The 21,559-nt window shown below is 39.4% G+C and overlaps 1 pseudogene; it reads left to right on the plus strand.

Moving 5' to 3' along the window:
* LOC109109200 overlaps positions 1-21,559 on the plus strand; it is an 80,674-nt pseudogene that overhangs the window by 42,918 nt on the left and 16,197 nt on the right.

Here is a 21,559-nt window from a genome sequence, read left to right on the forward strand (position 1 = left end):
ATCAATGAGAAACTTCCAGGTACGCTGTGCTGTAAACACCTGTTTTTGTTTAGATTTTTGATATTGAGATAACTCGAAATGTCTGAAGTTTTGAAATGTTCAGTTTTATTGGTGGAATTATTTTTATTTATTTTTTCTCACAAGGGCATAGTGATTGGATATGGAGGCGCACTTATTGTGCATTATAAAAAGAGCACAAAGGGTGTAAACTTGCAGTGAAACAAGAGTGGTTAATTGATTGTTAATAATAGTGAACAGCATCGGTAGTAAGGGTTCTGGTTTGGCTAGAGAAAAGTGGTTAGACTGCTCCTCAATGTGTGTGGAGTGGTCACATGCGATAGCGGGAGATGTACTGTCGAGGGAGGGATACCCAAACGGGGAAGTAACGAGGGGTAGTTCGTGTTCATGGTGTTGGATATATGTTCTTATATCCGGGTTGGTTACGCTTCTACATGAAAAAATCTTATGAGGTAAATACGTATTTCTTGCAAATGTCACAAACACTGAACCTGAAGTTTGTTACGTGGAACTGCAGGGGCCTACAGCGCGTTAAGAAGATTAAACAAGTTATAACTAAAAGATATGGACTCTAAGATAATATTTCTGCAAGAGACACACCTTGTGGAGGAAGATGAGAGAAGGGTTAGGAGGAGGTGGCGGGGCAGTGTATTTACAGCAGCATTCACATCTAGAGCAATGTTATGACTCTGATCCATGATTCCATTCCATTTCATGTAAAATTTTTTATTAAAGATAAGAAGGGCAGATATTTAATAGTTCGGGGATCTTTATTGTTAGAGAACTTAAACTTGGTTAATGTATATGGTCCTAATCTAGATGACTCTGGGTTTTATCAAGATTTATTCCTTTTACTTTCAGCACTACCAGGGCGCTTTGTGATTGCAGGGGATTTTAATTGTACCCTTCACCCAGGCATAGATAGATCCGCAGGAACAGACCAATCACATAATAACTGTAGGATGACTTTACAAAGCTTTATAAAAGATCTTAGATTGCTGGATATCTTTAGGGAATTGCACCAACAAACCAAAGTCTATTCATGCTATTCGGCAACATTTCAGACATACTCGAGAATAGATTATTTCTTAATTTCATCAGAACTACTATCCAAAATCCAAGATTGCTTATACGACAGCATAGTAGTCTCAGATCATGCACCTTGTTGTCTTATATACAGAGACGACAAACTTACATGTGATCCACCTAGATGGCGCTTTCAGCATAAATAGCTGCAGGATGAAGAGTTTGTTAAGTATATTGGACATCAGATTGAAGAATTTTTTCAAATAAATACAAATCAAACGTCAGCATGCGTGAGATGGGATGCTTTTAAAGCATTTCTTAGGGGGCATATTATTAGCTACACGGGCAAAAAATGTAAGGGATAGGTTGGAATTAGAAACTAAAATCAGGACTATTTAGGAAAGGGTTTATCAAACAAATGACACAGATTTGAAAAAAGAACTGCTGTTACTAAGAGCTGAATATGATAAAAGACTAGACGCAGCCCTAAAACTAGATTGTTTAAGACTAAAACAGTCATTTTATGAACAAGGAGATAAAGCAGGAAAATTATTAGCCTGGCAAATTAAACAACTTGAATCATCAACACCAATTACATCTATTAGAACACAGGAAAAAACACTCACAGATCCTAGAGATATTAACAATGCATTTAAAGACTACTATCAGAAGTTATATGATTCCAAAGGAAATCACGATGGTAACGACTTAAAAATCTTTTTGAATGCGCTAAATATTCCAGTTATTTCAGATGATTCGAGGGTTAATTTAAATATAGGAATAAATAAAGTGGAAATATCACAGGCAATTGATGGAATGAATTCTGGTAAGCAAGCAGGACCAGATGGTATTCCTATTGATCTTTATAAAAAATTTAAAGATAAATTGCTAATACCTCTATTAGATATGTTTACAGAGGCATTTGAAAAAAGCGAACTTCCATCTTCCATGAATCATGTCCTAATCACTTTGCTGCCAAAGCCTGGTAAGCCCCCTGATAAATGTGAAAACTTAAGACCTATCAGTTTACTAAATTCTGATCTCAAGATCATTTGTAAACTTTTAGCAATAAGGCTTCAAAAAATCCTGCCGGACATAATAAATAGGGATCAGAATGGGTTTATAATTGGAAGACAAGGTTATCATAATGTAAGAAGGGTTTTGAATGTTATTTGGTCTAAGGAAAATACCCAAGACACTGCGCTCCTATCGTTGGACGATAGGAGCGCAGTGAAATTAAACAGAGCCAATTAAAATTAAAAAGGGTTGTAGGCAGGGATGTCCGCTCTCTCCCTTGCTATTTACGCTAGCAATAGAGACTTTGGCAACAGCCATTCGCAAAAGTTCATGATCTTCGGGAATTACAGTGGGACCCACGGAGCACAGGATCTCTTTATTTGCAGATGATGTCATCTTATTTTTGACAAACCTCAAGACCTCAATCCCGGCGGTGGTGAAAGTAATTCAGGAGTTTGGGAAAATATCAGGTTACAAAGTAAACAATACTAAATCCTCCATTCTTTTATTAAATGTAGCTGAAAGGAACAATCCTATTTGTGAGATTACTCAATTTAAAGTAGTGGAAAATTTTACCTATTTAGGTGTCCAGAATTTTTCAGTATTGAATCAGGTTGTTAAAACTAACTATGAGAATCTAATGAAAACAATAAATGATTCAATTAACAGATGGACAACCATGCCTATACCCGTAATTGGAAGAGTCAATATTCTAAAAATGAATGTACTGTCAAAGTTACTTTACCTTTTTCAAAATGTTCCACTGCCACCTCCTCCTGAATTTTTTTATATGGTTGAAAAAAATTACTGTGGGCTTTATATGGAATAATGGGAGGCCTAGGATTCGTCTTTCCTTACTCTATTTACCCTTCGATGGTGGAGGGCTAAAATGTCCCAACTTCAAATTCTACTATTGGCCCACACAGTTAAGGACTATCATCTTTTACTTTTCAAGCAAAAACCAATCCACATTGGGTCGAAATGGAGTCTCATGATTTAAAATTATCTCTCCCATTATTCATGTATTCTGACAGGGCAAAAAATCTACGGAAACAAACTAGAAATCCAATACTTAAAAATATGATTAAAGTCTGGCATGATGTAAGTAAATCGTTCAAAGAATCAAATATTTTGGTCCACAATTTTACCCCAATATGGGGCAACCAGCTCTTTGTACCAGGAAGGGGAGATGCAACTTTCAAACGATGGGCATCGGTAGGACTTAAAACAATTAATGACCTTTATCCATCAGAGTCTGATATATTTATGTCCTTTGAAGAGTTACAATCCAAATTTAAACTTGATAAAAAAACATTATTTTAAATACCTTCAGTTGAGAAGTTTTGTGAAAGCAAATTATAGTAATCTAAGTAAACCTCCCCTTACATCGCTTGAAAAGTTGTTGGTTAAAAATAAATTGAGAAAAGGCATTATTTCTGATTTTTATAATCTGTTGATCTCCACTGTAGCAGAGAAATTCGAGGGATAAACTTGTGTCATGGAATGTGGACCTGTCATTATCGCTTGGAGAGCAGGAGTGGGAAAGGGCTTGTGTTAAAACCCATACCATATCTATAAATAGCCGTCTTAGAATGCTACAATATAAATGGCTCATGCGCGTATATATTACATCTGTACAACTAAATAAATATAATAATATAAAGAGTGTGGCTCTTAAGGGACTCTAATACATTGCATGTGGGAATGCAGGCAAATAAAAATCTTATGGGAGGGTAAAAAATTTAATGAAAAAAAATTACTTCCAAACATTGTTTTGGACCCAAAATTGTTTTTATTAGCTTTATACCCAGACAAACATAATTATAGCAAAACTGAATGTACTTTTATAAATATAAGTTTGTTGTCTGCAAAGAAATGTATAGCTTTGTCTTGGAAGAATGTGAATGAACAGACCCAGCGCCACCCAGTGGTTAAAGCAGATGATGTCCAGCCTCCCCCCAGAGAGAATAACATACATTAGGAAATCTAAACAACATTTATTCGATAGGATTTGGGGACCTTTCATAGACTTTATTAAGGACTTAGATTTGACAGATGATTTTTGGACTACTTTTGAGACAATTTAAGCTTAAGTTTAAATTTCACTTTAAATAAAGTGGAAGAATGTACACTTTGAGATAAGATTATATGTTATACTATGTTTTTTGTTGTTGAAGAGAGAAGCGCTGTTCACTGTATTAGTTCTTTCTTGCTTATTTCTTGCCTTTTAATGGGTTTAAATTCATGTAATGCAGTCATTATGTTCACATGGACATAATTGTATTAACAAGATTGTGATTGTATTTACATGAAGAAAATCTCAATAAAAATATTTTTGGGAAAAAAAGTTTAAATTTCTTTATATACTGACTCCAAGCTTTTGAATTGTATAGTGTATATTGTTACACTTTGGACTAAGACTGGAGTAATGAAAATTAACCCCTAAAGAAAATTTAGCTTTGATCACAGGAATAAATTAAATTTTAAAATATATTCAAATAGAAAGCAGTTATTTTAAATAGTAAAAATATAGCTTTAGCAAATGCAACTTTATGTATTTTGGATTAAATAAATGCAGGCTTGTTGAGCAGAAGATAATTCTTTACAAAAACATTAAAAATCTTACTGTTCAAAAGCTTTTGACTGGTATTGTGTCATGTTGAAATACATAAATGAACATCACATACCTTGCATCCCCAAAGTGTATATTGTTTATGTGCTCTGAAGTACATACAATTTTTTTGAAGAGACTCATGGGAGTGTGTGCCTCGCTTGATCTTAGCTGTGTTCCACGTTCCTGAGTGGGCTGCTTATTTGCATTGGCTCGCTTTGCAATAGGTTATTATCACATCTAAAACAAAAAGTAAGCATGCTGTTTACACAAATAAACTGCATTATTAACATTATTGTAATGGTCACTGATACTCGTAGTAATTTATGTACCACATAGCACACATATAATCAGTGATATTTATAGCTTACTTGATACATTTATACCTCAGACGATCGCAAACACCAATGACGGGATATAATACATTGAGAATATTTACACCAGAGCAGATATTCATGAACAGAAGCTTAGTTACATTCATTAACACAAGCATGCTTTGTATGTGGGCCTGTACAATATATAGTTATAAACATATATGGCTATATTTGTGAACAGAGAATAGCCTATCACAGTAAAGTTTTGTCTAATCATTCTTACTGGCATTAATCTAGCAACATTATAACTCATATTACTTTTATACTGTATTGCAGTCTACGTTATAATACATAAAAAAAACATCCTGGCATCATGAAACATTTAGATTATGTGAATGAAACTTCATAATGTTTTACTTGATTATACATTTAGTCAGGAATTATAGTTTGGAAGAAGTTTAACTAGTAAAATGTGCACGTTATGTGAAAACTAATACAAGTAGATTAATAAAAAAAAATTTTTTTTTAAAAAGACTTAGACCTACTCATGTTTATGATCTTGATCAAGCCGCCTGAATTATGTATCATTTCTTTTAGTGCAAAGCGAACAGTAAAATTAAAAAACAAACTTGAAGAACAGTCTCGCTGCTTTGTTATCTGTATGGGCGTTTACACTCTGCGTGCTTCACGTGGACTATTATAATATCAATAGTGCGCTTAGCGCATAGGCGTGGTCGCATTAGATATAATGAATGGAGACGTGAAAGACAGGACATTGCATTGTTTTCATATGGATTACTTCATCACAGAATATTTGTTTTAGATAAGACTTGCTCACTTTAAAAGTAGACATGTCAAGCTTTCTATAGATATATCTCTCATGTCTCTGTGTTGAGTTTTTGCTGAGTTACAGTTCATTTTAATAACGGGTTTCTAAATGAAGATCACTGCAGACCGAGTCAGCAGACAGCACACCCTGTTTGTTTTCTTTATTTTGTAAATGCACAGTGTTTTGTTGTTATTATGTGTGTATACAAATAAAAGTAGCCCTTTACAGATTTGATTGATGTATTGCTCTTATCTGTACGATCAATACTAAAAGTGTTATTTAATTTCTTTTCGATGTTATTAGGAGAAGATGCCACAAAACGCGTTTGCGATTGAGGCTTAAGTACACACGCTAAGCTCTGCATACTTTCTGAAATCCACATGGTGGTAAGTGTTCACGTTGGAAACTTTGCACACTTTCTAAAATCCACGTAAGTGGTAAGTGTTCATGCAAGACTCTGCACACTTTCTGGGCTATTCTTGTGGTAGTACTTAAAACTAGTACACCTGCTGGTTCCAGGTGCTCTGGAAAAACAGAGAACTCAACTCTCACGTGAGAGGAGAACTCCGAATTCAGAAAGGAGTAGCTCACTTATAGGCAACCCTTTTGGTAAAGGTTTTTAGTTTTTTTGGCTAACTTGCAGTACGCTTACTCTTCTGATTCTAACGATCATTCTGTAGGTCAAGCTCCCTCTCTTGTTGAGAGCTGGGTTTATCCTCCTTGTCTAGGTAACTTACTGCTAGCCGTTCCAGCATTGGAACATGCGGTAGGTCGAGCTCCCCTCTCATTTGAGAGCTGGGTGTTTGCCCCTCCCCTAAGCTAGATATTTACTGCTAGCCACTTCAGCATTAAACCATAAATCGAGTTGATAATTCTCAAACATATTGGTTTTGGGATGTACCATTCCATCTATGAGCTGCTCTTTCAGAGTGCCATGAGAGCCCCTTAGAATGGTGTCCTAGAAATCCATGTTATGGTAAGTGTGCAAATGAAATCTTTGCACACTTTCTATAATCCACACTGTGGTAAGTTTGCACGCTAGTACTCTGTGTTCTTTTCAAAAATCCTATATGGTAAGGGCTTTGCACGGTTGCTTTGTACCCTGTATTTGAGCTGGTAAAAGCCCCGTTCATCTTGGGCACCACTCCACCTATTTATCCTCAGCATACCTGTTTAAACAGGGTGTGCTACTAGGGATCTGTTAAGGCAGTTCCTTCAGCAAACTTATGCGAGAGCAAGCGGTAGACCCTGTGTGACAGACCAAGACTTAGTATGATGCTAGGCTCTTGGGCGCATCCCTTTAAAGGAATCTATTCTGGATTCCAAGCCTTGAGCTCTACCCCAGGTCCAGTAGATCTGGCCCTAACAGGTAAGTTGGGTATGTAGCCTAGGCCTTTGGCCGTAAGGTATAATGTTTCGGACAGCCGTCTAACATTCTAGGGTCAACTGGTAGAGTTGGTACTTAGTGCTCACGATGGTTCTGGCCTGCACTCCCCTCAGCATGGCAGTGTGGGTATGCCGTTCCCTATAACAACCCCTAGAGGATGCAGTTCGAAGTTCCCTTGAAAGGGAACATCTCAGATTACTTATGTAAGCATGGTTCCCTGAGTAGGGAACGAGACACTGCTTTCTCTAGCTTCCTGCCATGCTTCGGACGCAAGCTTCAGACGAAGAAGTGGATGACATGTTCTCCCGGCACCTATTTATACGATAGTTGCACCGGTAGTGATGTCATGGGCTGTCACCGGCCAACGTTTGTTGGTGTTTTTCAATGTATGCTTCAGACACTGGTCACGACGAGGCGTTTCCCCATAGTGACCCCTAGAGGACGCAGTGTCTCGTTCCCGTTTTTCAATGTATGCTTCAGACACTGGTCACGACGAGGCGTTTCCCCATAGTGACCCCTACAGGACGCAGTGTCTCATTCCATAGTCAGTAGGGGTTACACAGACTAGTCGAGTAGTCGAGTGATCGACTACTTTAACCACTAGTCGGCGCTGTTAGAAACAATCGACTACTCGAGCGTGCATTAACCATAATGCATGCACAGTTTGCCTACAACACAAATTATAGGATTACAATATTGCGTGTAGATGTTACTTTCTATCACTCTATCTATGTTACATGTAAAATTAAAATATGTAATTTAATAATTAGGGGTGTGCCCGAAGCCGAATACCTTACTCGGAATGGCACGGATAATGACTTCCAAAACGAATAACGGATAAGGAATAATTCTGCCTGAATATTCGGCTGAGGCTGGCACACTCTGCTGTTTGCTAGATAACAGTTGAGCCAGGGGATCAGCGCAATATTATACACAGACCTCTAAAGTCACGCAATAATGAGTGCGTAAAGTGAATGAATATAAACTTTATGAACGAAAACACCGCATTAGTGTTTCATCTCCGTGCATCTCTCAGAAATCAGATCTTGGCGAGAGTAATATCACCTATAATAATACATCATACACGGTCTATTATTTGTATATATTTAAAAGGCAATGATTTAAACCTTAGGCTACGAAATGATACATGAATGAATGGAAAAAGCACAGCGCGCTCACCAATCAAACAGCCGCTTTGCGCGCCTCAGTCTCTCCAAAACCAAACCAGTCCTCTCTCTTAAAAGTAGGCTAATAATCAACTTAGATGCAGATACATTTTCTATGTTTGCTTCTTTATTTTTTTGCTGGTTTGCGTGGCACACGCACATTTTTTACTAAGTTCAAAAAGACTCGCTTAGAGAATTCTGCGTAATGAAAATGTGCGCCTTGAATTCATTCAGTCGTGTTCAAATGATCACTAAACATTTTGTCATGACGTCTCTGCTTATATGATTAATTTATTTTTAGAAATGAATAATTATTTTACTTTAACGCAGCATATTTGTTCAGTGATAACTACGGGAAAAAAGATCAAGTAACTGTAAGACACATGGTTTTATCCGAAAACAGATACTAATAATTTTGTGACTGTTACAGATATAAATACTGGTTACATGAAAATTAAAATATGTTATGTCATAATTATAAAGTTTTTTTTTTACAGTTAACGTATGTTATGTAATTGTTGCATTAGGCTATTAATGAATTAGTTAATTAATAAACGTTTATCGATAAAAACGATTTAATGTCTAATCATTTACAATAGCATGAACCACGATATTAATTTCACTGTTGGGTTTTACAGAATAAGTAATCGACTAGCAGAAATCAGTAGTCGTGCAACCCCTACTAGTCAGGGAACCATGATTACACAAGTAACCGGAGACATTTTCTAACAAACATTTACTGTCACTTTTGTGATCACATTAACGTCACAAATAAAATATTTGAAACTTAATTATTCAATAATTCCCTGATGCATTTCAACAGGTCACGTGCATAGTCGTTCGCTATCTGTTCATTTTTGACACATGTATTTCCATACTGCAGAGCCTCATGACCTGCCAAAACAATGTCCGTGAAATTGTTGATCACTTATTTGAATAAAAGTTATGTAAGAACATTGTATTTATTTGTTCCCATGATATAACAAAAAAAAGAATAAATGAATAAAAAAATGTAGACACAGATTAACTTTAAATAATGGAACTAAAATGCAGAGATGAAATGTTTGGCTTATGAATTTATTTTTTTTCCTACTTGTCATGTGTGGGGCTCTGTGAATTTCAACATAGGCCTACAAGTCTGTTGGCCTACACATTAATTATTGCAAGTTTTATTTAGAGTTCAGTGTTTATTCCTTGTGTGATTTGATGCGATATGAATACAAAATCTGATTTGAAGCCAAAATGTGCCATTTCTCATCACCTTGCATGTCCAAAACTGATGGTTCAAATTCACAATAAGCTACAGAATACATGGAAGACTAATAGTGGCAGCAGTGACTATGTATGATCGCACTTTGGTTCCTAATTCAGAATGTGAAAAACATTTTAATTATTATTAGAGCGAAAATTGAAGTTCAGGTGTACTATAATATAATTATTCTTATTTTATGTGGGGTTGGGTTATCCTCATAAAACATGAACAGTGCTATTATCAAAAAAGTTAATTCTGCTGTTTTCCACATCAAAATGCAGAATGATCACAGTGGATCTCATAAAAAATATATAGGCTGTAAGATTTTAACACAGCCTCTAAATCATATCTCACAGTCAATACCAGAACGGTCGCCTTATAAAAAGATGTGCATGATGCCACTGATTATTTTTATTATTGTGAAGTGAGATGAACAGCACTTCTCTCTCAGATGCATTGCTGGAAAAGGCTACTTCTGGGTATTTCCAGGAAAAGTTAATCAGTGGCCGAGTAGTAGAATGATGGTTAACAATGACAATAACACAGGTTCAAATTCTGAACAAACGTGTGTGTTTTAATGCAGAGATGTGTGTGTATTCTGCAGTTCTAAAACACATTTATTTATGTTAAACCATAACTGCTTTGCTTTCATTTAGACTAGATAGAGTTAACATGCCATTTTAGACTAAATATACTAATAGCCCACTGACAAGGCAATGTTAACTGCTACTCATGAAAATGCTATTTAATACATTCGCCTGATAACTTGTCAAATTCAGTTTAAAGCTTCAAAACCTGCAAATGCATTTTGCAGATGCAGCAGTACCCACAAAGGTAAAAAGCTTGTTCTGGTTGATTACTATCTGTAAGAACTGAACAGTAGAAACCCAGTTGTGTGGAAAAATATTTACAGTTATCTCTTAATCATTAAAATATTTTTTTCCCCCAAAGAGATATAAAGACTGGAGAGCCAAAATATGAAAAAAAAATATTTACAGTTAAAAAAATAATTAAATGGCATCCTATTATTCATAAAGTAAATGTTGTGCCATATGTTTAACTGAGTAAACAACATGTGAACATGATGAAGTGATGTTTGAATAACTGATTGTGTGGTTGATGCTGCTGGAGCGGAAGTATGTTGAAAATGGATGACATCTCTGATGGGGTGCATGACAGCAGTTTAAGTGAGTCTGAAACATTGCTTACCTCTGCGTTGTGTCGGTGCCAGTTTAATAGCAACAGTGATGAGGATCAGAAGTTTCTAGCTGTGCTTCATTTTACAATTTCAGCTCACCTCCATATTCAGATGTCACCTTGAGTGCTTAAGCTGAATGTCACTCAACGTATTAACTATTTCAGTGTCTTAAAAAGAATACAGAAAACATGACTTTAATCATCCATTTCCTCCTCATTGTACTATGTCATCCTCTGATATAGATTTGCTGCATGTCGCCTCTCTGATCAGCACTGTAAAGTTGTGGCTTTAGCTTTACAATCATCAGACTCCCATCTGAGAGAGCTGGACCTGAGTAACAATGACCTCCGGGACTCAGGAGTGGAGCTGCTCTCTGTTGGACTGAAGAGTTCACACTGTCAACTGAACATACTGAGGTTTGACATTCACGTTCACAATGTTCAGATATGTGTAATGAATACAGTAGGTAGTCAACCAAACTGCTTATTACTGCTTTAAAGCTACAGAGGTAAATAAAACCCATTCATATGTGAAACTCCCTGTTATGGAATCACCCTGTAACACTTTCCCTCTTTAAATTTATGCTGGAGTGCCAGAAAGATTTATAATCTTCCAAAATTTCATTCAAAATAGTCAGTAGTCAAGTCAGAAGGAGAGTGAACAAAGGACACATGTATTCATTACCTTAATAATTGTCACATAACATAAATCCAAAGGTTGGTAAGAGTAAACCAGAGGGGAAAAAATGATGACTACTATGACTCAAGAATGCAAATTTCAGTGTATTAGTGCACCAATTCTATCACACATCACCCTTCATTAGACATAAACACACAAAATACAACAGCATAGCAACAGCAGAGCTTTTAAATAGTCTTAAACTTGAAAAGTTGTTCAAAGAAAAAATAAGGGAAAACAAAGTCACTTTATTCCATCAATAATAGCACTTGATATTACTCCTGATTCTGTTACTTCCACAGTGTTTTAATGAAGAAGTAAAGAAAAAAAAGTCAGCTAGTTCCCACAATTAACTGCGCTTGATAATTGATATCCTGTTACTCACGCTCCACTGCTTTTACACTAGTTAACAGTCAGTTCCATCTTCAAAAAACTTCTTATAATACCTCTGGAAAAGATTGCTTAATTCCCTGTAGTCTCCATTTATGATAACTGTTATGGTGTTTGCAGTGTTAATGGAATTCCAAAGGCAGTATATTTCATAGACAAGTGAATTCATAGTAAGAATCATTAGGCAGATTAAATATCCATTTGTCGACAATCAACTTTCCATTGCAAAAAACAAATGAAAACTGCTCAGTAGAGATGAGGCTTCAAAGTAACTACCTTAATTTCATCCTCCCCGCCATCACTCTTTTCAGCTCGTGGAATCCCGTACATCATCTTGCATCCGGTATTCCCAGACCGCACCAACATAGACACCATCTTTGTTGTGGCAGTTTTTTGCCTAAATAATACATCTTTCGAACTGTGCCGTCCATCTCAATATGAACTATTATTATATACACAAATTCACTTTATAATCAAATTTATTTCATGCTTTTTAAAATATAGAATTGCATTGCCACAACCCTACTTCCGGTCTACCTTGAATACCTTCACACTGGCTTTACCTATTTGCGATTTATTGGGTCAAACAGAACCTGCGTTAATGGCACTAAATTGTTTTAACTGCATTAAAGTGCTATTTTGTGATGCATTATTATCACATTATTTTGACAGCTCTAATAACACTTGTTGAACTTCTGCTATTGAGACAAAGTCTGAGCATTCAAATAAAAGCAACCAAGATTGTTCATTATACTGCTTCCTGCTTTCCCGATGCCTTTGTCTGTCTTTTGAGCTAATACAAGGCAGTTTTCAGGCAAGACGTGCTGTTAACTGGTTTTAGGTATCAGACAAAACTTGAACTGGCTTTGAATGCAAGACAAAATTGATGTCTAATGGTAGGATTTGCTAATGAGATCATTATTTCTGATGCATCAGAACAATCTAACAAATCCTTTGTTTTATGTAGACTGGTAGGTTGTGGATTCACTGGTCAGTGCTGTGAAAGTTTGTCATCAGTTTTACAATCATCTAACACCCATCTGAGAGAGCTGGACCTGAGTAACAATGACCTGCAGGATTCAGGAATGAAGCTGCTTTCTGATGGATTGAAGAATTCTAACTGTCAACTGAACATACTGAGGTTTGACATTTTACATTATTATAAACTGTGTAAGCATATGTGTTTTGTAGTTGATGAAAATAATAAAAATTAACAACTACTTGTTGGAAGGGCCACATTCCACTATTGTAGACAGCTTGGTTCCAATCAGACCGCAAAACATAATGACATCTGTATCAACATTTTTACCAATTCTAGAGTTTAAAGTGAGCAGTGAGCCCAAAAACAACAGTGCTGTACACAACACAAGCACCCAGGGTCATTTATGGTAATAATATTTAGGTACTATATCCTTATCCTTACCTTTTAACCCTCTGAGGCCTGAGGGTGTTTTTGGGGGCCTAGAGAAGTTTTGACATGCACTGATATTTGTGTTGCTTAGTTTGTGTTGCTTAGCTTAAAAGTAGACATGTCAAGCTTTCTATAGATATATCTCTCATGTCTTTTCGTTGAGTATTCACTGAGTTACAGTTCATTTTAATGACATGTTTCTAAATGAAGATCACCGCAGACCGAGGCTGCAGACAGCACTCCCTGTTTTGTTTTCTTTATTTTATAAATGCACAAAGTTTTGTTGTTATTATGTGTGGATACAAATAAAACTAGGCCCTTTACAGATTCGATTGATGTATTGCTCTTATCTGTACGATCAAACCTGAAAGTGTAATTTAAGTTCTTTTTGGTGTTATCAGGAGGAAAATGCCCTCAAAACGCATATTTGCGTTTAGTCAGCCCCAGAGGATTAACCTGTTAAACAGACCCCCCATTATGGGACTCACAGCTGAAAGTGCCCTACCTAACAAAAAAAAAAAAATTGCAACAGTTCCTTACTTCAGTGTATTACACACATAATTTTGGTGTCTTTGAAGAAGACCCTTTGGGCTTTAATTTTCATCAACCAGAGTTGATAATGCTCAAAAAGATTAAAAGATATATACACTGAAGTGCCTTGAAATTTTTTTTTATTTGATATAAAAATACATGAAATACATCCTGGAGCAATCTAGAAAAGTAATGGGTTGAAAGTCGCATGTCTCATGAGTTTTCTAATATCAAATCTGAAGATACCATGAAAAAATTTGATTCCTGCAACCATTTTTCTGATACTATTCTAATTCCCCCCCTAACACCTAAATATAAAAAAATATTTACCAACTATATTGAAGGGTTCTACAAACTATTTTTAGTCACTAATACATACCAATGCATAGTCATTCAATTATAAAACAATAGACAGAATCTTAGACATCATATAAGTGATTTATTTGAGCTCTAGAAAAATACAATAAGAATAATGAATTTTTATTGAGTAATAAAAATAAGAAAAATAAAAAAGATTTAACTATGTATGCCAATTACAGTACATCCTGAGATTGCCAAAAATGCAGCATTTACTATTATTTTTGCTCATATAGTCAATTATCATGTGCTGATGGCCAGTTATAGAGATGGTAATCATACAAAAATAAATAATAATTGGTGCAAAAAGCCGATCGCTAGTTACGCCTCCATCAGATGACAGTGGTGCGTCACAGCGCACGTCACAAAGCCGTCACGAGAGGAGAGGCCGAATTCAAATAAACAATCTTCCGCCTATATTTTGACTTTTTTTTTTTTTTCTGGATCATCTCATTTTGGTTTGTGAACACTGTAAGCGCTACAAACAGCATCGCTGGTTTTTTACTACCAAGATGCAGTTTTCTGAGCGTGAGTTTATTCCATAACGGACACAAACAAAATACTGTCCCTGAAGAACTGAAAACTAATAAAAGCAGTATCATCCATATTACAAATGTTATTGCTTCCGGTTACACTGCTCTATGATATTTCCATTCAGTTTGACCCTTCCCTACCTTTCAACTAATCCGGATTACAGCGTGGATTTTGTTCATACTCGCTTATTTTATACGATGAATCGGATAATACTGCGTTTGATATCTTCAGGTTTTTGATGTTTACTGCTTTCCACAAATGGTCGCAATCACATTCTTTATAAGCTTTCTATTGAAAAACAGCGATCGTGTCGTCGATGCTCGAGGCTTAGCTCTTTAAGAATGATATATAGTTTGTCAGATTAATTTTGTCCTGTTTCATTTAATCTATTCGTAAACATTGACATGTGCAACAAGACCATTCATGCAGGGGCGGCCAGGTGCGGGTTAACAGGTTAATATTTATGTGCCAATTATGCTCAACTGATGACATATTTAGCTTTTTTGTGGAAAAATTCACAGACAACTCTGCTTTGGATCACAGGGCCCCAAAATCCCAAATCCTCTTCTTTGATGACTATTTTAACTTTTTTTAGGACTGTTGCACTGCAGCTGTCTTCTAGCCATGTTTCGTTTAGAAACATAAAATCCAGATTGTTTGTGGTTATAAAGTCATTGATTAAAATTATTTCTTTTTTAGTGAGCGAATGTTTAAAAATGCTAACTTTGCAGTGCTTTGTGTCTTTACATCAATCTTAGTTTGATGCATAATAGGCCGCAGATTAGATGATTTTGCCCTTCGGCTTGAAAAGGTCTTAGACTTTCTATCACTTGATAAAACAGAAATAGAGAAAGCTACAGGCACACTGGGTTCCCGCTTATTCGGTAAACATTTGTGAATGTTGCTGCTATTATAGCAGGGACCCGACACATATCACAGGAACTGCTATCAGTTGTTTTTGGTTCACCTACAACAGATGGAGGGTTTGATTAGTGTGATTTACACCTGAGAAGACAACGGCCCGCAATAATGAGCTGCATAATGAAGCCTTTCAGTCAGGTGTGTGACCGAGAGGGAAGAGTTACAATGGAAGAATGTGAGGACAAAATAAATGTATATATTTTTATGTTTGTAGTTTATTTAGAATATATTTTAATTATCCCACAAAATAACTTGAGATTCACTTGCGAGTGCGGTTAAACAGTTTATTAGGAACAATCAAAGCAGACCTTTTCAAAGCTGAATTTTTAGCATCATTACTCCAGTCACACGATCCTATCATGAAATCATTCTTATTTCTGATTTGCTACTCAAAAAACATTTATTATTACTATTATATTATTAATTTTGAAAAGAGCTGCAAATATTTTGTTCAGTTTTTTTTTTGATGAATGAAAAAAAAAAGAACAGCATAGTTTGTAACATGATTATTGTATTTATCATCACTTGTGTGCTAAATAAAAGTTTTATTTTCTATATATACGGACTCCAAGCTTTTGAATGGTATAGTGTATATATTGTTACACTTGGAGTAAGACTGGATGCTGAAAATTTAGCTTTGACAACAGGAATAAATTAAATTTTAAAATATATTCAAATAGAAAGCAGTTATTTTAAATACTAAAAATATTGAACAATATTGCTGCTTTAGCAAACTGGATTGACTGGTATTGTGTAATGTTGAAATATATAAATGAAAAATCACATAACTAGCATTTCCAAAGTGTATATTGTTTATGTGCTCTCAAATAAACTAAATGATAAACTACATTTATTAACATTATTTTTGATGGTCACTGATACTAGCAGTACTGTAGAACATTTAGATGATGGAATGAAACTTCATAATGTTTCACTTTGATTATACAAGTAGTCAGGAATTATAGTTTGGAAAAAGGTCTACTAGTAAAATGTGAGACATGTTGTGTGAAAACTAATACAAAGTAGATTAGATAATAAAAAAATAGACTAACTCATGTTTATGATCTCTGCAAGATCTAGCACTTCATTATTTTTCTGAGGAAATCCAAAACTTAAATCCCTGAGGTAATCCTCAGTGCATCTTCTTAAGGGTGAATTATGTTTTTATTCCTTTCAATCGCGAAGCCGAACAGTAAAATATAAAAAAGGGTGAATGAATAAAAAACCTTGAATAACACAGTTGAATAACAGTCTCGCTGCTTGTTTTCTGTGGTATGGGCATTTACACACTGCTGTGAGCTTCACGTGGAACATTATAATATCAATAGCGTTCTCAGTAGCGTGGACATGGTTGCATTAGATATAATGAAGGGAGAACGTGAAAGGCGGGACATTGCGTTGTTTTCTTTATGGATTACTTTATCACAGAATACTTGTTTTTGGTAGGACTTGCTTAGTTTAAAAAGTAAACGTGTCAAGAAGCTTTCTATAGATATATCTCTCATGTGTCGCTGTTGAGTACATTTGACTGAGTTACGGTATATTTTAATGACATACGTTTCTAAATGCAGACCAGGCTGCAGACAGCGCACCCTGTTTGTTTTCTTTATTTTGTAAATGCAAAAAGTTTTGTTATTATGTTTGTATACAAATAAAAGTAGACCCTTTTCAGATTTGATTGATGTGTTGCTCTTATCTGTACGATCAAAACTGAAAGTGTAATTTAAGTTATTTTTTTGGTGTTATCAGGAGCAGATGCCACAAAACGCGTATCCCCATTTGTTCGACCCCAGAGGGTTAATCAAAAACTGACTTACAGAATTTTTACTACAGGAACAATAATCTTAGTGCTTGCTTTTGGTAAAAGCACATTAAATGGGCATATAACTCAACCCTACACTAATTAGTAATACAAATTATATGGTAGAAATGTTTGAGTTATTTTATATTTCTACTGAGATCACTTCTGAAATTAAAGATTAGAAATGTGAGAGTTCCCATTTCAGTCGATCACTCGATGTCACGTCGGTGACCGACTAATTGGGATATCGCTTCGATAGACCAATCACTTTGAGTGTAAACTAAACGAGCCAATGCACATTGGCATGTAGCCATTGCATCCAGCTGCTGCTGATCACAGCGTGAGTATAATAAGGCAGCAGGTGCAATGCATACCAGCTTTTTGCTTCGGAGCCAGATTCGTTAGTATGCAGTTCTGCTAAACTGTGTCTGCTGTGAACTACGAGTTCAGCACGCGCTCTCGGAAGCTTCGTGTGTTGGCGAGACGGCGCCTTCAGCGGTGGTGCGTTCCTGAATTGAGTGGGTTGCCGCACTTCAGGCTGCACTACCCCCTGTCGTGTTGCAAGTGGCCAATTCCTCTGTGCGTGCGCCTCAGCACTAAAAGAGCATTTCCTGAAGAGCAAATTTCTCTAAAAGAGCTTCCACGGGTGTGTCTTTGTAAAGAAACTGACGGATCGATCCTATATAAGGATGACCCGTTTTATTCACCCGTGCGTTTCTGGGTGTGGTCGTTACCTGGCAATGGGTGATGGTCACAGTCACTGTCTCACGTGTCTTGGCATCAAGCACACTGAGGTGGCCTTCGTGGATGAGTCATTTTCCCACTGCACGGAAGATGACCATCTCGAGCTGCGAACCAGGCTCTGCTACCTTCAGGTGGGTGCGTAGTCCCGTTGCCCGCGATCTGGTGCTCGTTCTGGCGGCCAACAGACAAGAACCACTTCCAGTAGTAGCACGGGTAGTTTGAGGATTACAGTGGTGGCAAAACCCCGCAGGGTAACCAACCCTCTGGGGACCATCACTCCTCTTGCACCTCCAATCCAGTGGAGCACCGCATGACGCGCAGCTGGGTTCTCTCTTCAAAGAGCGTACCAGCAGTATCCAGTTGGCCTCTCCCCCGACCAGATGTCGATCTCAGAATTGGAGGAAGAGCTGTCCGAGGAAGATTCGGCCGGCGCTGCCGCCCCCCGGGACGGTGGCAAAACCTGAATCGGATCCGGAGATGACAGCTATGCTTTTCCGGGCCGCCCGAGAGAGGGTAGGGTTCAAGTGGAAACTCTCCACTGCGTCCCGAGCCCCTCAAGGCAGGATGATCAGTTCTCAGCGCCCCACCCCCGGTGCCTTTATTCCCGGAAGTGCATGAGCGAGCTCACCAGGTTGTGGATGGCTTCTTTTTACTTGTGCCAGAAACCGGCCAGTGGGCTCCTCCTCCCCTCACCACCATCGATGGCAGTGCAGCGAAGGGGTATTCGGTGATTCCCCCAGGGGGAGCGGGCGGATAGCGATGCATTGTGTCCTAAGTCTGCCTCCTGCTAGCGGGGAGACCCGGTGCTTCCTTCCCGGGCCTATAGGCATTCGTCTGGTCTAACAGGCAGAGCCTATATGACTTGCGGGGAAGCTGCTTCCGCCTTACACGCTATGGCGTTACTGCAGGTGCAACAAGGCCAAGGCACTGAAGGACCTGCATGAGGGTGATCACGATCTAGAAAGTTCTGAAAGAACTCCCGAACCGCCACTGACCCTCGTCGCTCCGAGCGACAAAAGGTCACCACTGCGCTCTCTGGGTCGATGCGATGTCCACGCTTGTGGTCCAGGAGCACCATCTCTGGCTGAGTCTGGATTTGAAATGAGGGACGTCGACAAAGATCAGTTCCTTAACGCCACTGACCTCGGCGTCCGAGCCCGAGCGACATAAGGTCACCAGCGCGCTCTCTGGGTCGTGCGATGTCCACGCTTGTGGTCCAGGAGCACCATCTCTGGCTGAGGTCTGGTTGAAATGAGGGGACGTCAACAAGATCAGGTTTCCTTAATGCCCCTGTGTCCCCCAGACCGGCCTCAATTCTGTGATGTGGTCGAGAACCTGGCCCAGCAGTTCTCAGCTGCATGGGAGCAGACTGAGGCGGTCCAACCTTCTGCCCGGCGGGCAGCTGCTGCCACCACCCATCCGCAGGTTGCAGCGCTCCAGCCTGCTCGTCGCCGAGGGCGGCCCCCTGCGTCCACTCCTCCCCTATCGTCCACTCCCCCCCGCATCCGCAGCAGCCTCCAGCAAGTGGAGCCGTAGAGCCTGGGCGAGGCAGGATCGCTCCCCACCCGGCCCTGGCCCCACGTCAACCCTGGCGGTGAGCCGGAAGAGCAAGAGGCCCCAAGGACGTTACACCCAGAGAGAGGTAGCTGCTTTCTGGGGGATGGTGAAAGCACCTCCCTCTCCCTCCCCTGGAGGAGGGCCGGGTGGAGAATCTGGAAATCTCAACAAGAGGTTTTCTCTATCTCTGGGTCCCAGGAGGGCACAGAGAGTTGCAGACGTGGCCAAAGCACCGGACCTCACTCATCCTCCTCCTTTAAGCTCGATGGCAGCAGTGGGCGGTTCGAGGCGTCAACGAAGGCCCTACTCGCACCCTCTGCCAACCTGTGGAACCAGGTGAGCCTTGCACCCCACACTCACACCCCTCTCCGGTCCGCTCACAAGCCGCCTGAGTTGGGTCCCTGTGTTCCACCTCGCTGCCCCACTGCAGGTATAGCTGTGGTTCTGCTGGTCCCACTTGTACGGTTTTTCTAAGCACCTGGTCAGCACTACCAAGCCTGTCTCGCTGGCTTCTGCGGACCAACAGCCCCGGCTTAACGATGCAGTTAAGCCTGCGTCCCCCCCAAGTTCAGCGGTATCCGCTTCACTACAGTGAAAGCGTCCGATGCCCCTGTTCTGTGGATAGAGACTGCAGTCCTACTGGCGAAGGATGCGATAGAGCCGGTCCCTCCAGCCGATATGAAGACGGGGTTTTATAGCCCTTACTTCATTGTACCCAAGAAAAGTGGTGGGTTACGACCGATCTTGGATCTGCGAGTTTTTGAACCTGGGTCCTTCATCGGATACCATTCAAGATGTTGGACGCGAAGCAACGCATCTTCCGGTGCGTCCGTATCCCGAGATTGGTTTTGCAGTGATTGACCTGAAGGGCGCGTGACTTTAATGTATTGATCCTTCTGCGCCCACACTTTTTCTTTCTGCGGTTTTGCGCTTGAAGGAGGCGGGCATATCAGTACAACCTCCTGCCCTTCTGGCTGTCCTGCCTCCCCTGTGTCTTCCACAAAGTCGTGGAGGTGGCTCTTTGTTCCTCAGAGAGCAGGGTGTTAGCATTCTCAGCTATCTAGTCGATTGGCTGATACTAGCACAATCTCGGGATCAGATTGCGCAAGCACAGGGACCTGGTGCTCCAGCACCTCAGCCTGTTGGGAGCCCTTCGGGTCAGCTGGGGAAAGAGCAAACTCTACGCCCGATGCAGAGGATCTCTTTTCTCGGTATGGAGTTGGATTCAGTTAGCGGAACAGACAGCACGCCTCATCAGAGGATGTGGCAGCGGTTGGTGCTAGCCTGCTTGAATACGCCTTCAATGGGCAGGACAGGCGGTCCCACTGAAACTTTTTCAGAGGCTCCTGGGGCATATGGCGGATGCAGCGGCACTTACACCACTCGCCTGTTACATATGAGACCCGGCGCCAGCACTGGCTTTATGGCGAAGTCCCGAGGTGGGCGTGGAAGCGGGGCACTCCCGGGTCCAAGTTACACCGCCTTGTTCCCAAAAACCCTCACCCGCCGTGGTCAGATCTTGCGTTTCTCTGGGCAGGGGGTGCCCCTAGAGCAGATGCTGTGGTTTACCACGGATGCCTCCTCCACCACCGGCTGGGGGCCACATACAACGGCATGCAGTCTCAGGGGTTTGGGACGGGCCCCTCAGCTGCAGTTGCACATCACTGCCTAGAGATGTTAGCAAGCAGTGCCTTGCCTTGAACCGTCTCAAAGTTCGCGATATGCAGGCAAGCACATGCTGGTCCAAACGGACAACACAGCAACCATTGCGTGACATCAACTGACAAGGTGGTCTAACGCTCCTGTCACATGTTCAG

Source organism: Cyprinus carpio, unplaced genomic scaffold (assembly GCF_018340385.1).
Source record: "Cyprinus carpio isolate SPL01 unplaced genomic scaffold, ASM1834038v1 S000000006, whole genome shotgun sequence".
Lineage (NCBI taxonomy): Eukaryota > Metazoa > Chordata > Actinopteri > Cypriniformes > Cyprinidae > Cyprinus > Cyprinus carpio.